This window comes from Rosa rugosa, chromosome 3, assembly GCF_958449725.1.
Source record: "Rosa rugosa chromosome 3, drRosRugo1.1, whole genome shotgun sequence".
In the NCBI taxonomy this organism is placed as follows: Eukaryota; Viridiplantae; Streptophyta; class Magnoliopsida; order Rosales; family Rosaceae; genus Rosa; species Rosa rugosa.
Window position 1 is genome coordinate 32,779,965 of NC_084822.1, and position 16,044 is coordinate 32,796,008.

Sequence of the window (16,044 nt, forward strand, 5' to 3'; positions counted from 1 at the left end):
TTAGAAGCGGAAGGGTATTGAGTGAGGACACTAGAGGGAGATCAAGAAGGAGGATTCGAAGGCCATTAGTGACCGAGAGTGCTCCACCTCGAGTTCTTGATCAAGAGAGAGTACCTTTAAGACATTCACAAGGAGAAGTCAACATGGGAGACGCACAAAATCCTCCTCAAGGCAAGACCATGAGGGAGTATACTAGCCCAACTATTGTTGATCACCCTTCTTGCATTGTACTCCCTCCATGTGAGCATCATTTTGAGATCAAGCCCACTACCTTGAGCATTCTCCCCACATTCCATGGCATGCCCTCAAATAATCCATATGATCATATTGCGGAGTTTGAAGAAGTGTGTACCACCGTTCAACTACATGGTCTCAATCCCGATGGCTTGAAGCTTAGATTGTTCCCTTTCACACTCAAAGACCACGCAAGGAAGTGGTTGAGCAAGTTGCCTCCTAGATCCATACGCACTTGGGTTGAGATGCAAGAGACTTTTTTGGGAAAATATTTTCCTCCTTCAAGAACTTCCAATGTTAGAGATGAGCTTGTTGCATTTCGACAACACCCACAAGAAAGTTTCCATGAGTGTTGGGAGCGCTTTAAGGATCTTGAGATGTCATGTCCTCACCATGGGTTAGAGAAGTGGTTTCTTGTGGACAAATTCTATAGAGGATTGATGGCGGACCAAAGACAAAGGGTTGACACTTTTAGTGGTGGAACTATTGCAAGCAAGCTTCCCGATGCCGCTTGGGACACATATGAAGAGCTTTCTCTCAACTCACTTCAATGGGATGATCTTGATATGAGAAGACGTCAAGTGCATAACAAGGAGAGTACACCTAGCCGAGGTGGTATCTATGAGGTTCAAGGAACATCATCTGGGCCTTCTATGCATGAGTTCAAGAGGCTAGAGAGCAAGATTGACCAATTTCTAAACCAAGTGAACCGGAATCCTCCTCAAGCCCAAGTCAAGATGGCAAATTCTACATCATGTTTGCTTTGTGAGAGTCTAGCACATTCCACTCAAGAGTGTCACTTATCATCCAAGTTTCCCGACTTTATTGAAGAACAAGTGAACCAAGTGGGTAATTTTGTGCCAAGGAACCAAAGAAATGATCCTTACTCTAATACTTATAACCCCGGTTGGAGGAATCATCCCAATTTCTCTTGGAGAGACCAAGGAGGTTCATCTAGTGCGTTTCAAGGTGGAAAGCAAAGCTTTAGAGGTGGCCAAGGTCAAGACTCATCAAATGTTGCTAATTATGGCAATGCACACCAAGGAAGCACTCATTTTTCACAATATGGTCAACATGGACAGCAAGCATATGGGTCTAATTCTCAAGGCCAATCTACCTCAAGTCAAGGATTTCATGGTCAAAACACCCCTCCCGGGTTTACACAAGGTGTTGGCTATAGTGGTAGCAAGTTTCAAGGCAATCCTAGCTCATTTCAAGGCTCCCACCAAGGCGAGAACTACAATTCCCCTCCTATTCTTCAAGGCATTCCTATTCAAGCTCCAAATGAACCAAAGAAGCCTAATTTTGAAGACTTAATGGGAGAGTTTCTCAAGGTTCAAACTTCTACTAATGCAGATACCAAGCAAAGCATCTCTTCACTAGTTCAAGGGTATCAAACTCTACAACAAGGCATGGCTAGATTAGAGGTACAAGTGGGCCAAATGGCCACCAACATGAGTGAGAGACCAAAAGGAGCCTTACCTTCACAACCGGAGCCAAATCCAAGAGGCCAAATCCGTGAATGCAATGCCATTACCACTCTACGCTCGGGGAAGGTATATGATAATCAAGTTTACATGCCCACATCTTCTAGTTTCCATACAAATCCTTTATTTGATGACGATGTTGATTTGCATTCATATGGGGCCAAGAGGAAAGAAAATGTACCTCTTGGCCATGTTGTTGATGATAATTTGCATTTGCATCATGATACTTCATATTACAAGGAGGATGGGACCGGAAGGGAAGAAAATGTACCTTCCGGTAATTATGGAGTGGGTGATGTGACTTTGAATGCAAAAGGAAGAAATAAGGGGGTGGATAAGGTAGCCGGAGGGGAAGAAAATGTACCCTCCGGAGAAGCTATTCTTGGTAAAGGTTATGGTTTCTTGTCCTTTGAGAACAATGCAAACAAATATGGGTTGATTGATAGTGGCAAGGAAAGAGCTTTGTTGAGAAAGAAGACTTCTAGGGATGAGGATGTCTTGGACCCTAAATTAGATGGTGAGGCCATGAAGGCTAGGGACCCATCTAAGGCCGATGACACCTCTAGGAAGGTTCTTGATGACACTAGACCCACCACTCATGAGTTTGAGCCATCTACTTCTAGAGACAAAGAAGGGAGGAATAAGGAGGATCTACATATGCATGGTAGCTCTAGGGATAGGAGTGGTCCGGTCTACTCATCACTAGGCGAGGCCTTGAGGGCTAAGAACCCTAGTGGGACTGTGACTACCCTTAGGGGCACTACCGGAAGTCTCACATTTGATCCACCTCTTGATTTGAATGCACCGGAGCCACCACTTCCTTATCCTAATGCCGCAAGAAGAGATAATTCAAAGAGGGGTAAGAAGAAGAGTGGTTTGATGAGGGAGATACAAGAAATATTTAAGAAAGTGGATGTCAATATCCCATTGATGGACCTCATTCATCAAGTGCCGGTGTATGCTCAATTTCTCAAGAGCTTGTGCATGAATAAAAAGAAATTTAAAGCCGATGAGACATTTGAGTTGAAGGAGGAAGTAAGTGCAATTATCCAACGAAGGCTACCACCAAAGACGCAAGATCCGGGGAGCTTTACAATAGGGTGTACTATTGGGGAAAAAGTGTTTGAAGGAGCTCTCATGGACTTAGGGGCGAGTGTCAATTTGATGCCCTTAGCTATATACCGGAAGCTACAAATTGGAGAGTTGAAGCCCACATCAATTAGATTGCAATTAGCGGATCGTAGCACAAGGCGTCCGGTGGGAGTTGTAGAGGATGTGCTAGTGAGAGTAAATAAGTTTATTCTACCGGCCGATTTTGTAGTGTTGGATATGGGTGAAGACCCCTACCTTGATAATGAGTTACCTATCATTCTAGGCCGACCATTCATGGCAACGGCGGGTGTGAAGATTAATGTGTTGAAGGGTACCATTCGACTCAAGGTGTTGGGTGACAAAGTGAAGATTAAAGTGTGCAATCCATTCTATCCGCCGGACATTATGAAGGAGGTATTCTCTATTGATTTGGTGAAGGGTAATGAAGCCAAGAGTGAGCGGATCTTTGGACCCTTAAATCCTTCCAAGCCTACAATCCGTGCACAAGATCATTTCTCACCTATTTGGGGCTATGACCATGAGCCACCATTGAAGCATGATGATGTAGTTCCTACTTCTACTTTGGAGCCTACTATTGAGCTTGAAAAGCAAACAACCCCTACTCTTGAGACTTATCAGCAACACGAGAAGAAGAGTCCACCATTAAGTGAAGCACACGAGGAGTCCATCAAGAAGTTTAGGGAGGTTTGTGGGGTTGTCAAGAAGAAGGAAGGATCTAAGAGGTATGATTGGCCTCCACCTCCAAGCTACAAGCTCGCCTCTTCAATTGCTAGATGTTTTGGAAATGATAGTGAGGCTAGCACAATTGTTGTGGGTGGTAAGAAGACATCCTTTGAGCCACCTTGAGGAAGAAAAGTGAAGAAGACCGGCTTGGGGTCTTTAAAAACAAGCGCTTCTAGGGAGGCAACCCTAGGTGGTTTTGGAATTTTCTGGTTTATTTTGCATCAATAAGGCTATTTAGCCATCTTTTTTGGGAGGAAGGGAGGTGGCCGGAGTTGGAAATGTGAAGGAGAGTGAATGTGATAGAGAGCAGTTTCTGTCCAGAAATTGCAGTTCATTTTGGGTGACTAAATTTTCAGATTTACATGTTATTTTGAGCTGAATTTTTCTGTAGACATTCCACTATGTGTCTACTGTCTTGTGCCAAAATTTCAGCCTTGTTGAGTCACTGGAACTCTAGTTATTTAATGTTCAATGCATGGAGGTCAGAACAGAGACAGCTACTGTAGAGTGACTTTGGGAAGCTACACCTTCTATATCCCAAGCAATTTGGAGTTAAAATTTTTCAGAGATGTGTCTTCACATGTCCTCTATATACAGGAGAAACAGTTTTTGATTTGAATCTTCCTAGCTTCAGATATAGTGTTCCAAGTGACATGGGCCAGAAACAGGGCACAGCAGAAACTGCAGAACAGATCAGTGAGTTTGGAGGCCAACGATTTTTGACTCATAATTGATTTTCCAGTATAATTTTAAGAGAATGTAGCTTCATGAGTCTAGTTTCATATATCTTTGGTCTCACCCTCTTTGCACCTCTGGAGCTCTACTTATTGCAGTTTTGGTGACTGAGGGTCAGCAGCAGACTTCATTACCAGCTGGCAACTTTGACCAGCTATAGATTTCTTCTCAGTTGGAGCTCGGTGGCTAACTTTATATGGATAGAAAGCTCTTTGAGTATACTTTCCATTTTAAGTGGCCTCACCTACTTATCACTTTCTGAGTATGAGATATGGGCATTTGAAGACAGAAAGGTCATTGCTGAAAGTTTTCTGCACTCACTAGTTTTTGTTCACTCGGGTTGGTTGAACTTCTTTGCTCTTCAATTCTTCAATGGAGGCCATTATAGGGCTGTTGTGAGGTGTGTTGGAGGTGGCCAAGCCTATGATTTTAATGGAGGATCTTTGTCCTTATCCTTTGGTGGCCTATTTGTGATACATTGCTCTTTGGACACTACACATTTCTCAATGGAGTTGATCTTTTCATGAGCACCTAGAGCTATTATGGTGCATACATAAAGGAAGTCAAGGCCTTGTGCCTTGAGGTTGGTGCCTCACATTTGTCTTCTCCGAATGTCGTGAGCAATGGAGGTGTCTACAAAGGGGGTTTTCTGTAACTTTTCTCCGCATTTAGATTTTCATTTTCATAGTTAATTTTTGTGCCTTCGCCCGAACTTCACTCTCATGCCTAAATTCAACACGGATTTTAGCTTTCGAGCTCACTTTACAACATTGAGGACAATGTTGGTTTTAAGTGTGGGGGTGAAGGCTCGGACGCCTATGAAAAAAAAAAAAAAATTAGATTAGCTTTTTGTAATTATATTTTAGTTGTTAATGTCTTTTTCCAACCCCAATGACGAGCCATGGACTTAACGTGTTGTGATTGTGGATAGATTGATCATGATATAGGACTATGAATTTGTTTTGTAATTGAGTGCATATGTGATCTACGCTTGACTATATGTGTGCACATAGCCTATGGTTAGGTTGGTTCATCATAATTAGAGAAGCATATAGGTGATTTGATTAACTTGCATGCCTTATTTGTGAGCTTTTGTGCCTATATCTATAGTGTATGCATTGTTCATTCACTTTTTCTTTAATGTGTGTACAATTTCATGACATTGCGTATCTAGAACTTGCTTGAGACCTCTCGAGGCTACTTTTAGCTTGCGACATGATAGAAAGGATTGAGGCATTAGGACTATATACCACCATGGCCAAAGAAGCATGTGCCTAAAAATATTTACCACTAGATTGCCACTTTGAGCCTATTTATATATTTAGCCTTTTTGTTCTTTACCACCACAAATTCCTACCTAGCCTAAACACTTTTATCCTACCCTTCCATGGTAGTTGGTGAAGCGATTCGAGAGAATGACTTTATGTTTGAGTGCTTCAAAAGAAAGAAAAAGTCAAAAGTGTGAGGTTACAAAAGAATAAGTGTGGGGGTGAGCGATTTTGTTTAGAAAGGAAAGTTTCAAAAAAAAAAAGAGTTGTTTGAAAAGAAAAGAAAAAAAAAGAAAAAGGGTGAAAAAAAAAAAAAAAAAAAAAAAAAAGTCAAATAGAAGAAAATCCAAAAATAAAAAGAAAGTAAAGTATTGTATATAGTTTAGTGTGAGTTGTACATTGGATTTAGAGTGAGTGAGTTAGCATTTGAAAGCAAAAGTCTTAAATCTCTACAAGAGAGAGTTGCTCCACCGATTTCCATGGACTTTGTCTTTCCTTATCCTTCATTTCTATTAGCCACTCGCCCTTAGCCCCATTACAACCAAATAAAAGACCTCTTAATCTTGAATGTTGTGGGTTACCTAGCGGAGATGAGATCGAAGAGCAAGCATATGGCGATGCGTGTTGTGAAATTGCTTTTGAGTGAAACACATATAGCCCCTAAACACTTGAGCGGTAATATTTAGTGAACCTATGTGAGTTTAGCGGGTTATATCGGGTCTTCTATGTGCCTATTTGATTGTGGTGGATTGATTTGACACATGGTCAACACATGCATATACTTGAGCATTTTTCACATGTGCTTCTTAATTGCCTTACAAATTTATAGTTTCTATGTCATGCTTTGTCGACTTCATGGTCATGTACATAATTAGTTCTCCGAGGGTTATGGTTGGAAAGGCTAATACTACACTTCTTTTATGTATTTGAGTTAGTAGACTTTCGGATTATATTTCATTTAGTTTGCTTGAGGACAAGCAAAGTTCAAGTGTGGGGGTGTGATTACACGCATTTTTATGCATGTAATTGTATCTAAAACACTATAAATAAGTTAATCCTCAAGTCAATTTTTATGTAATTAATTCACTTTTATTTATTGTGTAGGAAATAAGCGGAATTGCGGAAATCAAGGGAAAATTGTGGAAAATTGGAGCAAATTGGAGTTTCCGACAAAATGACGAAATAGTCAATGCGGATCAACCATGGTCAATGCCAATCAAGGGAACGGAATCTAATTGCCTCCGATAGTATTTGCGGAAATGAATTGAGAAGAAAGAAGAAAGAAGAAGGAAGAAGGAAGAAAGAAGAAAAGAAAAAAAAAAGACAAGGAAAAAAAATGATAATAGCAATAATGACCTTGCTGACGTCATGATGACGTCAGCATCAGAATCCATCCACCCCCCCCCCGGTGCATGTCCTTCACCATTTCTTCCCCTTTCTCTTTATTTTTATTTTATTTTTTTTATCTTCTTCCTTTCTTCCTATCACTAGCTGCCACGTGTCCTATATTCTATCTTCTTCTCCTTCCAGCCTTCCACCACCGAGAACCATATATATATATCAATTCTAATTATACCTCATATCCATCAACCCTACAGCAGCTACAGAGCCGCAACACACTACCTTTTCTATTCTTCTTCACCTCCTGCCGCACTCCCCACCATCACCCTTCTCTCTCTCTTCTTCTCCAACACACCCAAAACCACCCCTCCACACCATTTCTTCTCCTCACTAAGAACCTCCTCATCAAGATCTACCATCACCTCACCAAGATCCATTTTCCTCCTCACCAAGATTCACCTCACCAAAATTCCATCAAATCTTCATCAATTTCTCAAAGGGATTTCAAGGAGCTTCAAGGGATCTCATCTACATCAAGACTTGAGATTGGGTATAGTGGGAAGCCATAAATCAAGGCTTGTCATAATTGCTCCATAGCAATTTGTGACTTGTTCTTGTTACTTTCCACTCCTCTTTACCTTTACCTCTTTAATTGATGAATATTGTTGTTGATTTGTGGATGGGTTGTGAGTAGTCTATTTAGGAAGCTAGGGTTTGAGCCCTAGCATGGATTTAATGTAATAAATATGTTTTGATTTAATGGTTTTTAATTTCGTGTTTGGCATATGTTCTATTCTATAATATTTGGTTTAGATGCATGCTTAGGAGCTTGATTAACTCTTGAATGTGTAGATGAGCATATCTAGAACAAATTAGGGGACCTAATCACTTCTCTAATTTATGGCTAGGACACTTGTTTAGAACATGGTTAGTTACAATACCAATTTCGATTGCCGTATTGGCTAGCTTGGGAACCTTGATTCTAGGACTCTTCGCCTTTTGGTGCAACTCGAGGCCCTAACAAGGCTCTAGATTGTCCCAATTGAGTTTCTACGACCCTTGATCCGGAGTAGGAATACCATTTAAGGAATCTAATGACCCATGAGCCTTGAAAAGCCTTGGGTGCGGTTCTTGATACCACTATGAATTGAATGACCATTGTCGGAATATATTTATGCATTAAATTTGGCTAGGAGGATACCCTAGTGACCTAATTTTCATTTCTTGATAAGTTTCTATTATCTTTATCTTTATTTGCAATATTAATTTTCAATTGTCAATTTTATTTTTCACAATTAAAAAAATCAAATTTTGCAAACCACTTTCATTGTCCATACCATTTGGTTGTGAGCTTCCGCATTTATTTGTGGTTCTCTTGACCAATTTTAGGCTTGGTTGTTCCGAGCCGGGCATGTAAATAGTTTGGTGCTATTTTTCTAGATTTTGTGAATTGTTAGTGACTTAGTAATCGGCATAACCAAGGATTGGAGTTAGCTTTTCAATCCCCGTGGTACGATAATTTCGGGTTCAAATATTTCCCACTTCTTTGATGACCGTGCCCTTATTGCGCGTAAGTTGCATTTAAGCACACAAATCAGCATGTCATGCCAGGCACATGCCTGCGCAGAATTCGCACAACGGAAATAATTATCTGTTGAGGAAATGAATATTGGACAACGGTGAAATCACCGTTGTGTGATTTTTCAATCACACAACACTCGTTTAGACCACAGTGAGGCTGGTCATCACACAACTCCAAATGTCTGTCGTCTGATTAACTTATTGTAGTAGTGAATTCTGGTTTCTGCAGCAGGTCGGGCTTGTTTAGGCTGCAAGGCTATCTTCCAGGTCGGACCCAGGTCCCTCGAGGTGGCGGGGATGGTCGAAGATCGAGGTCGTCCGCTGGAATGGCAGTGGCGGCTTGCTTGCTTGGTGTGGTAGCAATGCCTCCGGGAAGCTTCCTAGGGTTCCGGTGATCGACGGTCTAAGTTGCAGATTGAGGGCAGTGGGTGTGGGCTGGGCTTCTGGTTTCAGTCCATTCTCCCTCCTCTCTCTTGTTTGGGCCAGAGGTTGGGCCAGGGCTCTTGTTGGGCTTGTTGTGGGCTGGACTTCTATATGACTCTAATTTGAGGCTATTCACTGCTTTGAACGGTGGAAGGGTACACCAAAATGGTCTTAGACCCCAAGCCATTCATGGTAGATGCGGAGAATTAGGGTTGTATTTTGGAATAAACATAGTTGTTAGTTGTTTTTTCTTTGTAGCTTCCTTTTGGTTGGTAGTTTTGCATTTCCTTTTTGGATTTTAGTTTTCGCATTCCCTTATGCGTATTAGTCTGACTATTTGTGTAGTCAGTTGAGCAGTGATTGTAATGGGTGATCTTCAGATCCCCTAGATTGACCTTGTACGGTCGTCATGATCTTTTGATCATTGGAATATATTCCATTTCCCTCAAAAAAAAAATCTAATGGAAAAAACCCACTTATTATTTCTTTTCAATCTACACCCAATTATTGCCAATTATGATAAAATATTAGATTTCGTTTTTTGAAGAATTGCACAAATTGTCATAGTTCAAATCTGACAAACATAAGTTAACTAGCAAGATTAACGTCATCTTTAAATACCTTAATTGTAGATCTTTTCTATTGGTCCCATTATTATTGCAGTTTTCATTAAATTCATCATAATTGCTAGAATTATGGATTTTTTTTTTTACTTAATTTTTTGAATTCAAAGGTTATATAGATTTAAGTGAATGTGATATATATACCTTAACTGAATTATAACTGAGCCTTGACAATACAATGACCTAGCGCTCTACTAGGGTAGAGAGCGGCCGCTTCGCGGTGGTCGTATCTGAAACCTTCCTCCATGAGAATGGAGGATCTGGGATGCCGACGTGTTGAGGAGATGTTGGGCGGATCGGGCCTGTGCGTCGACCGGCTTATTTTCTTACAGTGGGATCTTTGTTGTGAGGTTTGGAGTCAGAAGTTCTTCGGGTGGTGGTTTCGCCATTTGGATCTGACGACAGAAACAGGGGGACTGGTAGACACAGCAAGGCAGTGTGGGAGTAGGTCGAGCGGATTGCTGATCCGATCTACCTTTACACTACGCGGCCGTGGAGAACAAACAGTGCTCTCGATTCACGGTTGTCGTCGCGTGTGGCAATGGCGGGCGGTAGAGCATGGATCCAGGATGAGTCGAAGTGGAGCTGCAGGTGTGGCGGTGCCATGTAGCAGTCGCGGGCTTGACTTGGTTCCTGGCTGCTGGCCGGTGCGGTAATCTTGGACGGCGGCCAAGAGCAGGAGTGGGGCACGGGCTGGGATGCAGGTCTATTGCTGGACCTGGATTTTGGGCTGGGCTGAAGAAGGGTAGGTCGGGCCGAGAGGCTGGGGGAGGACCCGGATCTGGGATCCTGGTGGGAATCGGGTCTGGATCCGAGTTCATGTTAAGGATCTGGATCGGGTCTGGAATTGGGCTAGGGATTCTGATTGACTTTGGGCCTATGTTGGTTGTTTGGGCTGGGCCCTGGATCTGTGGTACAAGCATTTAGGTGGAAGATTGTCCTTTATTTGGCGTATTTTTTACGTTGGAAATGCATGGATGGTCACATCACCGGTTACATTGTTAGAAGATTGTTCTTTTATGGGCAGTCATACTATCGATAACATAGGTGGAAGATTGTTCTCTTTTCGGCGTATGATCTACAAAGAATATGTTTGGTCGGTCATATCACCGGTTACTTTGATAGAAGATTGTCCTTTTATGGTCGGTCATACCATTAGTAATTCTTTAAATAGCTCGGTTTACAACCGGTGCGTCTTCAGATGCATTTTCGCGTCCAGTTATAGTCCTGTTAGGTCTTATTTCCGAAGTATTATTTTCGCATTTTTCATTTATGATGTAGTTTCTACATCTATCGTTTGTAATCTTTCTTATTATTAATGTAGTTGTCATTTTCTCTCAAAAAAAAAAAGCGAATGTGATATATACTTTTCTGTAATTTAAACTTTCTATTTTAAAGATAATTTTCTATTTTACTTGCAACGTAACCTAAGGATAGACTTGGGACATGTTTTATGTCAATGCCTTCTCGCCCAATCTATTTGGACTGCTTCTCCCTTCTTTTTTAATATTGATACTTCTAATCCTTTGCATGTTAAGGACTGGTTATTGGACAAGGCTAGCAGTTTGTCTTCTTCTCAGTTTGATAAGCTACTAGTTCTTATGTGGAGCTTATGGCGAAACCGCAATGATCAATTGTGGAATCGGCATCATAGAACAGGTTCCGCGCTAGTGGCTTCTGGCATGAGTTGGTTGGAAGAGTTTATTCAAGTTTGTGCTACTAGGAAGCCTACCTCATTGAGCCAGAAGGTTTCAAGGAACCGGTTTTAGAGCCCACAGCCTTCTGGTGTCATCAAAATGAACACGAATGGAGCCTTCCTTAATGGTATTTGCCATGGGGGTGTTGGTGGGGTATTGCGTGATGAGCACGGCAGTTTTTTGGCTGTTTTTTCAGGTAAAGTGCAGTTCATTACGTCACCACTTCACATTGAGTTACTAGCTATCAAGCATGGCATGCAGATGCTTCAACAGTAGATGACATCAAGGTTGGTGACTTGGAAAGTGATTGCCTTGTTGCTATACAATCTATTACTGATCAGGTTGGTGACCTTTCTCTACTAAGTAACATAGTAGATGACATCAAGGATTTATGTAAGTCCTTTCATTCCATTGAATTTCTTCATGTGAATAGGCAAGCAAATTTTGTTGCTCATAGATTGGCTAGCCTTGGTTTTGAATCCTCTATTCAGACCGAGTACGTGGTTCACTTCAGCTTTGACTATTATCTCGGATGCCCTATTGTATGATCTAAATCATATTTGATGAATAAAATCATTGTTTTTTGTTCAAAAAAACATAAAAAGAGGTTTAAAGTACTTAACCCAACTAATAGATTGTCTTTTTGTTTTTTAATTACAACCTAAACTCCTAAAGATTAGACACGGATGTTTAGCTAACTTGACTTCTAGGAATTTTCATATCAACCTATTTATTAGAATCATTTTTCACATCAACCTCTTTCTTAGGTATTCTATCTGTTGATACCACTTACATACCGCCAAGCATAAGCAACAATCTCGTAGGTGGCCCCGCGACATGGTTAGTCCCGCTTACAACATGCCTTCTGTAGACCGACACCTGAACTATCTTGCTATGGTGGAGGTCGGCTGGTATCTAGCCGGGAGGCCACCCTCTCATGCTCTTCAAAAGGCTTCAAGAGAAACAAATAAGCACATATTGTCCCACATCGGAAAGATATAATAGAATGGAACCTTCTTTAGCTATAAAGTGAAGTCCTCCCCCTCTTAGATGAGGATGGGATCCATGATCCCCACTCTTGTATCACTACAAAGGCTGCTTGGCCTCACTCTTAGTAGAATTTCTAAGTGGACGTAGTCTTGCCTCAAGGGCAAGGTGAACCACTATACATGCTTGTGTCATTTCTCTCTCCCTCTCTACCCTGCCTCATACTTAGTTCATGTACCGTATTCTCACACAAAAACATTGGCGCTAGAAGGAGAGTCCCTAAATAAAGGGTATGAGCCTCCAACCTTGGGTCCGAGCCAGCGGGTACGTGCAGGACACCCCACCCTCAACTCTACACCCAAGCCTCTCTTCTCTAGGTACCACGAGTCAGCGGGTACTTGAGTCAGCAGGTATGCGGGAACCGATGCAAAAAACCGTGTCGCTCACTCACACAGCTCTCTTGATTGGCCATGCATACAACCATGTAGCAAACTCTAGCCTCGTATGGGGTACCTGTCTATAATTAACCCACATGGTCACTCTTCGCCCCAGCAACAACTCTTGCTCATCACATGTATCACGTTGCCATGCAACACACCGGCACACATCTAAGAATCAAGGTCCCGGACAGAGCCGCTGGCCTCCTTCATCAACTCGCCCGAAGACACTAACTTGTACTTGGACTTGCTGGAATCATCTCTTCACCTCGGCCCTAACCACTACAACCCGACACCGCTTGCCAGCGAGCTCACACTGGGGTCAAGGTCACCCAAATTGATTTGGACACCCCAAATCCGCTCTCTACACTCGAACCTTCCTCTCTCGCATCTGCCTATTCGTGCACACTAGCCCGGAGTTTAGTCCCGCTGCCACAATCCGTTAATCACCACAGCTCCTCCCGATGATTCATCACCGCAGTTCTTCCCGGATCCCTCCTACAGACCCTAAGACAATAATCAACACCATACTCCCGGTACTTGCTCATCAACGTCTCTGCTTCCGGGACCTTCACTCAAACTCGTTGATCTACATAAGCCAGATGCACAACCGGGTACCACCTTCTCCATCACCGAAGACTCATCTCTCTCACACCTCCCAGCCCAACATCGGAATCAATGCAACCAGTCTCCCGGCCAGTAGCTTTGATTTATCCTCCCACACTGGAGGTAGACACACTCCGGGGAGACAAGCTAGTGTACTGGTGGGTATGAGATACCCTCATTTACAAGTATTTGAACAAAAATTTACAAGTATTTGAACCAAAATTACAACATTGAGAACAAAAGTTACCATATTCATTTACACTATTTACATATAGTTAAACAAAAATTACAACATTGACAACGAATTTGTTCAAAAGCTTGTAAAAATGTCGTAAGAGGTGTAATTACCATTATTAGAACTAAGATTACAACATTGACAATGAATTTGTTCAAAAACTTGTAAAATGTCGTAAGAGGTGTAATTACCATTATTAGAACTAAGATTACACAAAGTAGGACTCAAATTACAAGTTTGACAACAAAATTTGTTCTCACTTTTGCAAATGTGGGTATGAGATACCCACCACTACACTAGAATTTCCCCACTCGAGGATCCCAAAAAAAAAAAAAAAAGCAGAGATGATGATTTGCTCTGGACACTCGGTGACGAACACTCCTCCTGCTCTCAGCACCCAAGCAGCGACACTTCACATCTTTGCGACACAACACAACAGCTCCCGGCAGCAGACCTATCTCTCTCCGGCTCTCGGTCCTTCACCTCATCCCGGTAGCAAGTTTGGCACACCGGTCAACCTCACCAAGTCCCGGAATCGATTTCTCAAGCGGCACCTCTCGGTGACTCATCTCATCAGGTCTCGGTCTCATCCCTCCTAAAATCAATCTAGCTCTCGTTGACTCTCCCGGTAGGTGAACAGTCTAGCTCTTGGTACCCTGTGGTTTACACCCTTGAAAAAAAAAAAAAAAAAAAAAAAGGAGGGCGCGATCTCAACGCCCAAAGAACTGAAACCCAACGTACAGCTTACTCTGGGTACCCATGCTTCACCCCGAAAAATCATCTCGGTGACTCTTCCTGCAAGTCCACTCTTGGCACCAACTTGGCTTGCAATTGCATGGAAATCAAGAACACAGCACCTAAAACAAAGCTAAGTTATCTCAGCTTCTCAGCCTTAGTTATACCACGAAACTAGCTTATTCCTTCGGCATATATATACATTATGACAGCTCACCAAGCATGAAGCATATGTATTACACAACACATACTAGCATGCACAATTGTAAATAGACATATGTTCTTTGCTAGTCCCGGCCCTTATGCTCATGGTCATCACTATGGTCAACTTCCTTTAAATTAGAGCTACAGCATATTTCATCAGCCTATGATCTATATATGCCTCTGCCTATACTTGTTGCAAGAGCATACTTTGGCTCTTAATTGATATTGTGTTTAACATGGACACATGTCCAACTTAGACTCTATGGCACAGTTCATAGATGTCAAGTGTACATCTTACCATTATACAATTAAATATGATACATGGTATTGGCAGAGCACATCTAGTGCACATCAATATAACACATTTGCTATATCTACATTTTACTTCTTCAATTCCACATTAAATTGTTGATGATTACATGCCATGTCTAACCCATGACTACTATTGCATGATCTCTATTGCCATGCAATTTATGTGATTAGTACGCATTATGCACCTTGCCATGCCATTGTATACTCGATTTCATTTTTATTGAGCATGATTACATAACCTTTCAATTAAGGCATATATGTACTATTTTGTGCACCACAGACCTCTGGCAACACATACCATAACTACATAAATTACGTCATGTAATTTACAAGTCATAGCCACATTAATTGGTTAAAGGTTTTGGCAAATTATCATGCACTTGTTGCACTCAAGCTTTACACACCTCATAATTATACATTCTCTATTACTCAAACTATGGGCTAAACATCCATTTCTATTTTGAGAAGGCTTGATCACTGAAACCAGATATATTATCGGCACTACACTGTGATGCTACTTTTCAAAACATGGAAATCTTACACTCGGACAACTCCGTCATTGCTTACAATGTTTATATCCTTTTTAAACGGCTCCAGATAAGTTCTCACTTATACTCTTTCAATTCAAGCTAATGCAATGATTTACATGCTTTAATAATGATTTCTATAATCTAAGCATATGCTTGTAAATGTGATAGTTTCAATATCATATCCATTATGCCTGTGTATCAATGTCACGTTTTAATTTGATTGCAAGTCAATTAAATTGCTACATGTATACATATGACACTAAATAAGTGTAACATACGGCACTTAAAATTTCGCCCCGAGCGCAATACCCCCAAGGGGTAAGCCAAGGTCATATCCTTGCATAAATCCTCTCCAATCAAGTGAGGTACCCCAACGGGGTTAAGAGGCTCAAGCCCTCATTCTACCTGGGGCCACGCCACCAGGTAAACCTCATTCAATCCCATTAGGTTAAGGAGGCTCATGCCCTCACGTGACCCCACCGGGTCATGAGGCACAAGCCTTCATTCTACCCGAGGCCACGCCATCAAGTAAAGGAGGCACATGCCTTCTTTCAATCCCATTGGGTTAAGGAGGCTCAGGCCCTCACGTGACCCCACCGGGTCACGAGGCACAACCCTTCATTCTACCCAGTGCCACGCCACTGGGTAAAGGAGGCCTACAAACCCTCATTCGACCCCACCGGGTCAAGGAGGCTCAAACCCTCATAAATCCTCATCCCGAGCGAGATACCCCCAAGGGGTCAGCCAAGGTCCAATTTTTTACTTTTGAGTCA

At 41.9% G+C, this 16,044-nt stretch overlaps 1 non-coding gene across 1 annotated transcript; it reads right to left on the bottom strand.

Annotated features, from left to right (window-relative positions):
- Positions 1-527: 527 nt before the first annotated feature.
- Positions 528-634, bottom strand: LOC133741638 (small nucleolar RNA R71). Its single transcript, XR_009862071.1, has one exon. It is a non-coding gene; the product is annotated as a small nucleolar RNA R71 (small nucleolar RNA).
- Positions 635-16,044: the final 15,410 nt, after the last annotated feature.